Consider the following 12,309-nt stretch of genomic DNA (forward strand, 5'->3'; position numbering starts at 1 on the left):
TTAAGGTGGGTGGGTGAGTCAGTCAAAAGTTGAGAGCTCACTCTGAAAGTTCTGGAAAGTGGGAAGGGAGGGAGGGGCTCTAGAACAGCCAAGGAACAATTCTGGAACATCTAAGGGAGACAAGGTGGGAATGGAAAGTTGGGATTCCCATGGCTAACAGGTCCTTTGTGCTGCACTCTCTGTTTCATGAGCAATGTCATGTTAAAAAACAGAGAAAAAAATGCCTGTGTAAGTATTAGATATTGTAGCCATTCTTATAGTACTACAATTACATTTTATGACTAAATGGACTCAGATAACTAAGGTAAGTAAGGTATGATTCATGTGAATGTATAAATGTTCACAAAATGGCTGCACCTGGCGTAACTTCTACCTGGGAATGAATTTCTTGATTTGTGTCTTTGATCTTCACATTTCTATTCATTATGAAATCTAAAACCTACCTGAAGATAACACACAGAACAGACTGGAATGTCTATGCAACTGAGGCTCACAGGACCAGACTGTAGTCTTGCTTACACATTTGAAGCACTGACTGTTCGGCTATCTCCTGCGCTTTTTCAAATTTAAATAAAAGTCATTGTTTAAAAGATTATTCATTTTTAAAACGTAAATGCTCTACCGTTTTGGTTATGAGGAGAGTCTAAAGCATTCTTTTCAAAATTAATTTTTTCAATATCAAGACTACCTTCTGTATAATACTTGTTCATTTAAATAAAAGGAGGTATAATTACAGAGGGCAGAGTGTAGCTCAGAGGTAGAACCCTGGCCTGACATACTCAAGGCTCGGAGGTTTTATCGATGGTTTCGCTTCTCCTGCTTTACACACTGTAGGGCCCTCTGTGCGTTGTCCTGGATTTTTTCTTTTTGTAGCTTACCTCCTCCTCCTGTTTCAACCTCTTGCAGAGGACTGAGTTTTCTCATTCTTTGCCTCCTTCAGAGACACACCACTTTCATGAGCCCAGTCCCTGGCTCTCACCTGCACTTCGAAGGAGTCAGGTCCTACAGTCTCCAGTTAAGTAAGAAACAACTCCTCTTCCTCACAGACTTTGTGGTTTTGGTTTACTTTTAAAACTTGAGCATACAATTGAACTCAGCCGAGAGAACCCCATCACGGACAGTTTGCGGAGGAGCCTTAATGTGATCCGAGTGTATCTTACTACTTATCTATTTTACTTGGACATTCTCTCATTTATTCCCTATTCTCAGTCTCTTGTTTCCTTCCACCTGAACTTGTGTTCTTCAGATCTACCCAAACTGATAGCTGGACACATAAATAGTTTATTTCTTATAATAATTGAATAAAGCATTTTATTCATTTTATTTCTCCAGGACCTCACACAAGGGCATTAATATTGCTCCAAGTACTTTGTTGTGGTGAAAAGTTCTGCGATGAAGCTGTTGGCTTAGATCTGAGTCTATTCTTTCCTTCATTCAGCATAGATTTACTGGATACCTATCTGTGCTAAATACAATGAGGATGGGAACAGGGTGTAATCAAAAATAAATACAGCTTCCCGCTGTTTTAGTAAGGGAAGAAAGGACACTATAAATATATAATGCTCTATATAAAGCAAAGAAGAAAATAAATCAGGATAGGAAGGCAGAGACTGGCGAGGTTGCTATTTAGATGGAGGGCTCAGCAGAAGACTCTCTGAGAATGGAGTGACATTTGAACAGAGATGAGATTGAGGGAGAGTAGCCATGTGGATATCTGGAAATGGAATATTCTGGGGTAGGAATTAGCTGAACCCTGAGATGGGAAACACAAGGCAGTTCTGGAAATGGCATTGAGGAGCTGAGAGAAGAAGGAGGGAGGGAGGGAGAAACAGGAAACAGGAGGGAGCTGGAGCCATCAGATGGGATTTCCTCTACCACCTAGAAACTTTGGGTTCTGTTTTGAGTAGGAAGGATTTTAAAGAAAAGAACGAGATCTGACTCAGAGCTTTTGTTATTGCTGTTTGAAAGGTCCTGCTCGCTAGCAGTTCAGTAGAGAGAAGCTTTCAGAGAAACAAGGAAAAGAGGAAGTGGCCAGACAGGATGCCATGACAGTGGCCTTGCTGCAAATGGAAGAAGGGATATGTGTCCATGCAGAACTGGTAGAGGCGCTGGGGCCTCAGGCCAAACAAACATGAGGTGACTGGAAAGGTGGGGAAATAGCTGAATGAAGAGTGGAGGCCACAAGGGAAGACTCAAGCGAGAGACACAGAAGCTTTCCAAGGGCTTCAAGAAGGATGACATCAGTCAATGCTGATGGGCCCAACAAGAAGGCAGAATATAAACAACTCCCTGGAGATATGCTGCTGTAAATGAGCTATAGAAAGAGAAGTTCAAACAAAGACATTTTCTTTCCTTTATTTATTCTTCCTCCCCTCCCCCCTTCCACTGTTTCTTGTGTCGGATTACAACACTTGTTGATGTGAGTGATACTACAGCGTAGGAGAGATGGGCAGCACAGAGGCAACCTAGAGAGCAGACAGGCGAGGAAGCCATATAGGGGTGTGGAGTGCACAGACACACACTGAGGACTGCCTCACTGAGACAGACGAAACACATGCACATTGTTTTCCTTTCACATTCTCAATTCAGTAAGAGAGGTGGCCAACTGAATGCAAGGCAGAAAAAGAATGGATTACAGGAGAAAGGTTCAAAAGGAGAAGGGAGGGGAGCAGAGAGCTGGCCAGGGTAGGGAAGCCACCAGAGGCCTTGAAGAACAGCTTGTTCAGCTGTCAGGTGGGATGGAGTTGAGAGTGAGTGGGGACTGCTAACCCTGGAGTTGTGCTTAGATGTCAGGGCACTGTGCTGGGTGACATATTCATAGAACTACATTAGTTTCTCCACATCCTCCCAGTGCCTTAGACAGTCCACAGTTCTAGTCTGTGGATCCTACTCAGGCAGTACAGTGGTTGCCTGGGACACTGAAGTCCCGGGATCAATCCCTATAGTAAACCACGTGAATCTGGTATTGTGGCGTCTGCCTGCAGAGTAGTCACAGCTATGAAGTGGAAGTTTCTGTTTGTGTCATGCGATGCAGACTCATGTGGTATTTTGCTTAGGCAAGACCTGCAGCAGGACAGGTGATGTTTGGAGAGAGTATACATACATAGGACTCAACAGACAGTGATGGGGTGCTTGCACAGCTAGCCTTGCAATGTTTCGTTGGTCTTCAGTCTTCACTGATCTTCACTTCATTGAGAGAGGTATGGCAGAGAGTTTCTCCTGGCACCCCAGCTGGTTCTGGTCACTCCCATAGTGGAGGACTGTCTGTTTCTGCTAGATCATACCTCCACTGCTGATCTGTATTTGATATCCTACCACTACCAAATTGGACTGCTGGTATCTCAACAACAAAGACTGGAATCACCCCCAAAGACCTACTTCTATTCTGGTCCACATACCCTTGTCCTAGTTACCATTTTTCTCTCCAACCTTTGGACAGTGGACTAGAAGGAGAGTGGGTCGAAGCATTTGAGGATTCTTATTAAAGTAGATTTTGAAAAACCTAAGCCTACACAACTCACTGCAGGGACAGAGCTGGTGTGATTTCTTAGAGTGGCTTGCAGTCTGTAGTTCAAGTAGCTCAACAATGGCTGTGTAGGGCTGGAGTCCTGGATTTTTGGGTTTTAGCTGATTCTAGACAGTCAAGCCAATAATCAACAATGTCCATCATAGCCTTAAGCCAGCATTCAGGAACTGAAAGCAAGAGGATCCGAAGTTTGAGGTCAGAGCCAGTGTGAGGCTGTCCTGCGCCACCTGAAACCTTATCTCAAAACACAACCACAAAATTTTTTTTTGCCAAACTTTGAGACAAAATGGTGCTTCCCTCTGTAGTTTGAATATATCTGAGCACTGAAGTTGATCCTCTGTCCCTAGGCCTGTTGGTCTCTCCTATTCCCCCTTCTGTGAAATGTGTATTTATAATCTGTCCTAAAATGGGCTCCCTGAAAATTCTCAGACACAGGCTAGTCTATAGGTCATTTATTCAGAAGCACAAGCAAGGGAGTGAGGACATCACAAAAACAAGATCTCTTGTTCAGAAAAGGTAGACAGGTTTACCTTGCTAACAGGCTTCACAAAAAGATAAACAGGTTTCTGATGTAACTTTTTATTATTCCTTTATTTAAAGAAATAATAAATTATTTCCAGACTGTCTCAACCTGGCAGCCTCAACCCACCAGCCTCCAATAATGACACAGAGACTTACTATTATTTATTAAGATTAGACCTTATAGTTTAGGTTCATTCCCAACTAGCTCATATAACTGAATCAACCCATTTATTCTAATCCACATTCTGCCACGTGTCCTGTTATCTCTCCTTCAGTCTTGGCACCTGTTTCTTCTTCCTTGTCTGGCTAGTGAATACTACACACACACACACACACACACACACACACACACATACACACATACACACACACACACAAACAGACATACACACACAGACCCACCCTCCCACACACAGACAGACACACACAGACACAAACACACACACACAGACACACATAGACACATATACACACAGACCCCCACACACAGAGAGACACAAATACACACACAGACATACAGACACACACATGCACACACACACAACACACACACACACACACACACACACACACACACACACTATTCTGTCCCAGAGTTTCTCTCTCTACCCAGGTGTTCCCCTTTCCTCTCCTGCCCTGCCATAGGCTGTCAGCTCCTTATTAAAGCAAACACTGAGACAAGTGATGCTTCATGAAAATGATAGCAATGTTCAGACTGTACTCAGCAATCTGCTGGTACAGAAATCAACATTTGAATAATACAAAGAAACCTTTACACAATGCACAAGAAGATTATCCCCACAATAAAGGACTGCTCTCAGCAATCAACAACTGTCTTATGGGAAATGGTTAAAGAGGAAAAATGGTTTACAGTTTATGAAAGTTATGAGAGTCAAAGAAAGTAATTTCATATCTGGGGATATAAAAGCTTAAGTAAGTTATAAAAGTATGAAGAGAAAATGATTTAAGGCATATGAAAAGTGAGAAAATTTTCACATTTCTTTCTCCTTCTATGTGCCTGGAGTGCTGGGGGATATTGGTCATGTAAGATAATAGGCCACATGTTCTTGCTTCTTTAAGCCAACTTGGTTGCCCTAACTGCACAGCATGTGCTTCATCAGAAGTAGGCAGGAGGTACATCATGATGGATGCTTGCCCCTGTTGGACAAAGACAGAAAGCACATAGCCTTGTGGGTTTTGCCTCCAGAAGTCTCTGAATAAAGTAGTTCTGGCTACTCTGGGAATCCTGAATTTGGATCTGACCATTGTCCATTGTCCTAGATAGTATTTAATAATTAAATGTGGCTCCAAATTTCTGGTTATGGTCTTGTGCTGCCTGGTGGAAATAAGAAAACATCATGTTCCTCAAGGGAGAAGTCCCCAGGAAGGCAGCCCTCATGTTATACAATGCACAACAGCAACCTGCTTATTAGCTTTCTTTCTTCTTCTGATACCCCTCCTGTTGTGAGTCAAAGGTGAAATGTCCTGCATAGCCCTTCATGTTTGAAGACTTGGTCTTCATCTGGAGGCTCTCTAAGGAAGGATGTGAAATCTGCAGAAGGTGGTGGCTTGGAGGAGGAAGTGGGTTCATGTGGGGGATCGCCTCAAGGTTTATTAGCCTGGCTTCACCAGTTGGTTGCTCATCCTTTTCTCCTTCCTGAGTATGGATATAATGTGCCCCGAACCCTCTCCGTCCTGCCACTGTCCTTCCTCACCAACACGATGGACTGTGTTCCCACAAACTGTAAGCCAAAATAACATTCCTTGTAGGGAGCGATGTGGTCTAAAAAGATGGCACCAACATCCGGTACTCGATTGTGGTAAACACCTGTGCAGCACATGTGTTGGCATACCTCCGGCAGCTATCAGGCCGGGGCGATATTCATGCTAATGAGGTGCTTCATGCTCCACCAATCCCTGGAGGACAAGTATACAACCATAGTCTGTTATGTTTATAAGGCGAGCGCCCTTGCTGCTCGGGGTCCCCATATCAACAATGCAATAAAGGCTGTTGAGAAGAATCCGACAGTGTTGCGTCTTCCTTGCTGGCCGGAGTGGTCGCGACAATTCCTTCATTACGTTTCTTCTTGACAGATTTATTTATTTATTTATTTATTAGAACAAGAAAAATAAAAACATACTTCCTCGGTCCTTCAGACTGTTGTACTGAGGTCACTTCCCACACAAACTACTTTCACTTCACTTCCGGTTTCAATTATATATTGGAGACACTGATAAATCAAAAAGGTGTCACAATAATGGAAATGATTTTGTTCCCCAGAGGACATTTGGCAATATATTGGAGCCTTTTTTTGTATGTATGCTCATAATAGCTGGAGGACAGACTACTGTCAGCAGGTAAAGAGTAGAGGCAAGCGATATGGCTTGTTGTGATTTTTAAGAAGCTGTCAGACCAAAGAATTTTCTCTTCAGGTCCAGTTTGGTGAGCCAATTAAGTTATGGGAGATACTTATAGAAGTATAAGTGACCCAAAGGCAGTGACACTGCTGGGAAGACCCTGAGGGAACTTCTGGGTAGCTATGCCCCCAGAGAAGCCTTATTCTGGTCACGCGTTTACCCCTATGGAGTCAGGACTGGAATCACAGGGGAGAGAGGCTACTCCTGAAGATCTCACAGGAGCCCCAAGAACTCATCTCTCTCTGGAGTGCATGCTAACAGGGCACATGGGGGTCTCTGTGAGTCATGATACTGAATCAAGATGGCAACGACTACATTCGACACGGAGGAAACAGTTACACAGTACTGTCAATTAAACTACAATGCACAGCACAGTCCACACAAGAATTTCCAGGCCTCAATTACCAATTATACCTACAAGTGGGAGATCCTGACTTCATGTACCTGGGGTTCATGGCTCCTAAACTCAGCTCAACACATTACCTTAGAAATCAGGTAAATATCAATTTTGGAGAACAAGTTCACATAGGTGATAATCCAGACCACGTCAGTTTCTGCTCTGTTACAATACAGCTGGAATTATTGGGGAGAATGGGGTGTCATGGTGAGCCAGCCCTTAGCTACATGTGAGAGAAAACGGCAATGGAAAAGGGGACACAGTTGCTGCTGGCTTAGGACAGCATGCAGCATGATTGGCAATGCCAGTAGGACCACGGAGGTTCCAAAGCAGGGCACCAGGTATGAAGATTCTCACACAGTCATATATTTAACCACTGAAGTACCATGTGTGCATTAGGAGGCTGGAGAAAAAGCTCAATAAATAAAGTTCTTGCTTTGAGGACCTGAGGTCTATCTCTGGAAACCAGGGCTACATAGTGCTATACACAGAAGAGTGGAGACAGTCATATCTTTTTTTCTTTTCCTCCATTTTTATTAAGTTGGATATTTCTTATCTACATTTCGATTGTTATAACTTTTCCCGGTTTCTGGGCCAACATCCCCCTAACCCCCCCTCCCATTCTCTATGGGTGTTCCCCTCCCCACCCTCCCCCCATTACCGCCCTCCCCCCAACAATCACGTTCACTGGGTTCAGTCTTGGCAGGGCCAAGGGCTTCCCCTTCCACTGGTGCTCTTACTAGGCTATTCATTGCTACTTATGCAGTTGGAGCCCAGTGTCAGTCCATGTATAATCTTTGGGTAGTGGCTTGGTCCCTGGAAGCTCTGGTTGGTTGGCATTGCTGTTCATACGGGGTCTTAAGCTCCTTCAAGCTCTTTCAGTCTTTTCTCTGATTCCTTCAATGGGGGTCCTGTTCTCAGTTCAGTGGTTTGCTGCTGGCATTTGCCTATGTATTTGCTGTATTCTAGGTGTGTCTCTCAGGAGAGATCTACATCTGGTTCCTGTCAGCCTGCACTTCTTTGCTTCATCCATCTATCTAGTTTGGTGGCTGTATATGTATTGGCCACATGTGGGGCAGGCTCTGAATGGGTGTTCCTTCAGCCTCTGTTCTAAACTTTGCCTCTCTATTCCCTCCTAAGTGTATTCTTGTTATCCTTTTAAAGAAGGAATAAAGCATTCGCATTTTGGTCATCCTTCTTCAATTTCACGTGTTCTGTGCATCTAGGGCAATTCGAGTATTTGGGCTAATAGCCACTTATCAATGAGTACATACCATGTGTGTTTTTCTGCGATTGGGTTACCTCACTCAGGATGATATTTTCCAGTTCCATCCATTTGCCTATGAATTTCATAAAGTCATTGTAGTTGATAGCTGAGTAGTATTCCATTGTGTAGATGTACCACATTTTCTGTATCCATTCCTCTGTTGAAGGGCATCTGGGTTCTTTCCAGCTTCTGGCTATTATAAATAAGACTACTATGAACATAGTGGAGCATGTGTCTTTGTTATATGTTGGGGCATCTTTTGGGTATATGCCCAAGAGAGGTATAGCTGAGTCCTCAGGTAGTTCAATGTCCAATTTTCTGAGGAACCTCCAGACTGATTTCCAGAATGGTTGTACCAGTCTGCAATCCCACCAACAATAGAGGAGTGTTCCTCTTTCTCCACATCCTCGCCAGCATATGCTGTCACCTGAGTTTTTGAACTTAGCCATTTGAGACAGGCGTATCTTTAGGGTATATCTAATTAGTTAGCTCCAGGCTAAAAGGAAACCCTGTCTCAAAGGAAGTGCATCCTGAGAAAGACACCTGAGGTAGTCCTCTGGCCCTTGTACAGATAGGACTCATGCAAAACAAAGAGATAAGTAGAGCAATGTGGCTTGTTGCCTTGCTTCCCTGTTATAACACACCCTACTAAAGCAATTGAAGGAGGGAAAGTCATATTTTGGCTTATAATTCAGGAAGACATTGGAGAGAAGGGAAGGGATGAGTAGGAGCAGGAGGCTTACTGTCTCCTTTCAGCACCACTCAGGAAGCAGAGCAGGACAAAGAACAAAGTGTGACAAGGCTAAGAATCTCAAGGCTCACCTCCACCAACCCATTTTCTTTAGTGAAGAGCTACCTCCAAAGGCTGAGCAACCTTCCCAGAGAGGCCACCATCTGGGGACCAAGTGTTCAGTACACTTAGGGTGGGTATTTCATATTCTAAAGATACTTGTGCTATTTTAACACACCCTATCTGTACTGGTTGCTTTTCTGTTGCTCTTATAAAATGCCATGGCATGAGTATTGCTCTTTATCCTCTGCTTCCACAGTGTGGATAGGATTGGTGTGGCCTCGAGCGTCCTGCGCCTACCTCCAGACACACATGGTACTAATTACAATGCTGTGATGGTTAATTTCGATTTTCAGTTTGACAGGCCTTAGGATCACCTAGGAAACAACCTCTGGGGTGTGTATGTAAGGACATTGCAGGGAAGCTTGATGGGTGGGACCTGCACTGTGGGTGCGAATGGAACAATTCCATGGACTGGCCATGATTTCCCCACCATGGTGGACAATATCCTCAAACTACAGGCAAAATAAGAGCGCCTTTCCTCGGCACATCACCTTTGTCCGGTGTTTTATCATCCTCACAGCAAGAAAAGTAGCTAATACAGAAATATTGTTACTGAGCAGTGGGCTGACCCTCTGCTAACCTGACCCTATAGATCATAGGTTGACCCTCTGTTAACCTGACCCTATAGATCGAGGCTTGCAGAACTGGAAGGTGTGAAGAATGTGAAAAACTTATTGTCATCCATGGGGATTTAGAAGACCAGAATGCCTAAGAAACACAAGCAATGGAGACCCAGCTCATGAGGTTTCAGAGAAGAAGAAACTGGGCTAGGTGGCCTTTGTGTCACATGTGTGCCAAGAACATAGCTGAAGCTGACAGGGTGCCACGTTTACTTCTTCCCTAAGAGATATTCCAGGAGACTGCAAAGAGATGGAGTTCTCACCCCTTAAAAGCCCATGGATATAGAGCACCCACCACATTTCCTAGAGGGCTAGAGATGCCTGCAGAATGGAGCAGATATTTGTTGTGTGATAAAGTTGTCTTGGGAAGATGCAGCACAAATGTCTCTTCACCCCACATTGGGAACCCACAGGAGACAAAAGTATGGACATGACTGAAGACCAACTTGGTAGGGCAATGAGTTTTATTGGACCTACTTATAGGCATATGTATCTGTGTGTGTATATACATATACATACATACATACACACACTATATATATATGTATATATATGTGTATATATATACATACATATATATATACATATACATACATATATATACATACATACATATATATATATATATATATATATATATATATATATATATATATATATATATATGGGTGAGGGGTTACTTGTAAAAACACAAATGTCTCAAAGGCAGCTGCATCATTTAGGCCCATCCTGTATGAGTGACAGCTGGGAAACTGGAGCACCCTGCACAGGTTAGAGTGTGACCTTTCCAGGTACCTCTGGTCTAAACCTCTTCCAGGCAGCTCAGCTGCTTTCTGCTTTTTTCCAGGCAGCCTGTGTGGTCTCAAGAGTCTTATTTGCAGTTCCCCTTAGTTGGTCTGAGAGGGAATCTCAGCTTCTATTGCTCACTCTGGCAGGGAGGGGCCTGGTGAATCTGGTCAGTTTCAGGTATTTCCTAAATCTACTTTGAGTTGTTTATCTGCCTGTTTAAGAAGCCGTCTGTAGGATAGAGTGTTCCAATAGCAGAGAAAGCTGCTATGCAACAATATTCCTTCTGAATTCCAACACGTGGCACTGATTGTAAATATTAAACCAAGAGCCCATCAGACTTAGTTGTGGGGCCCAAGGTACCACAAATCAGAGTGTTTGCTTTCTAAAACAGATCTTGAGACAGAATAGTACAGGGACCTGATTGACTATGGGGCCCCTGCTTTAACTAACTACTGTGTGCTAAAGCCCCACCTCCGTTGTTCTGCCTAGATGCTACTCTTAGTTTCTATATTAAAAAGAGCAGAGGACTTGGTCTAATTTGAACTTGCACTGGGCTTGTGCTTGCTGTCATAGCCACTGAGAATGCTTTTGTCCAGCTGCCGTGTTGTGTCCGGAGGACACAGCTTCTTGCATTCACTCGCTGCCTCTTACAATCTTTCTGTCCATCTTCCACAAGGGCTTAGGAAGAAAGGTAGAGTACAGATGTTCCAGCTAAGGCTCCAGCAGGTGCTCAAGGCTCTGACTCGATTCACCTTGGTCAGCTGTAGCCACTGGGAGATGGACAGTAAGCGTTCTTTATTTTTTCTTTTATTGGATATATTTTTTATTTACATTTTAAATGTTACCCCTTTCCCAGTTCCCCCTCCAGAAACCCACTGTCCCATCCCCCCTCCCCCTGCTTCTATGAGGTTGCTCCCTCACCCACTCACCTGCTCCCTCCCACCTCCCCACACCTACATTCCCCTACACTGGGGCATCTAGCTTTCACAGGACAAAGGGCTTCTCCCATTGATGCCCAAAAAGGCCATCATCTGCTACATATGCAGTTGGAGCCATAAGTCCATCCTGTGTTCTCTTGGTATGATGGTTTAGTCCCTAGGAGCTCTGGGGGTTCTGGTTGGTTGATATTGTTCTTCTTATGGGGTTGCAAACCCCTTCACCTACTTCAGTCCTTTCTCGAACTCCTCCATTGAGGACCCCGTTCTCAGTACACTGGTTGGTTGTGAGCATCCATCTCTATATTTGTCAGGCTCTGGCAGAGTCTCTCAGGAGACAGCTATATCAGGCTCCTGTCAGCATGCACTTCTTGGCATCTGCAATATTGTCTGTATATGGGATAGATCTCCCAGGTAGGGCAGTCTCTGCTCCATACTTTGTCTCCATATTTCCTCCTGTGAGTATTTTTGTTCCCTCTTCTAAGAAGATCTGAAGCATCCACACTTATTAAGCACTGTGGTGGTTTGTATGTGACTGGCCCATGGCTTGGCACCATTAGGAGGTGCGCCCTTGGTAAAATAGGTGTGACATTGTTGGAGGAAGTGTGTCACTGTGGGTATGGTCTTGTCCTAGCAACCTGGAAGCCAGTCTTCTCCTATTTGCCCTCAAAATAGGGTGAACAACTATCAGCTTCTCCTACACCATGCGGGCCTGGGCACTGCCATGCTCCCACCTTGATGATAATGGACTGAACCTCTGAAAGTGTAAGCCAGCCCCAATTATATGTTGTCTTTATAAGAGTTACCGTGGTCACAGTGTCTGTTCATATCAGTAAAACCCTAACCAAGACAACCACTGGTAAGTCAACTAAACTCCAGTGGAAGGCCACACATCCATGACTATATGGGCACTACAAATAGACACAATGAGAGAGAAAGAGAGAAAGAGAGAGGGAGGGAAGGAGGGGGGAGGGAGGGAGGG

This window comes from Rattus norvegicus, chromosome 7 (genome assembly GCF_021556685.1).
Source record: "Rattus norvegicus strain SHRSP/BbbUtx chromosome 7, alternate assembly SHRSP_T2T, whole genome shotgun sequence".
NCBI lineage: Eukaryota > Metazoa > Chordata > Mammalia > Rodentia > Muridae > Rattus > Rattus norvegicus.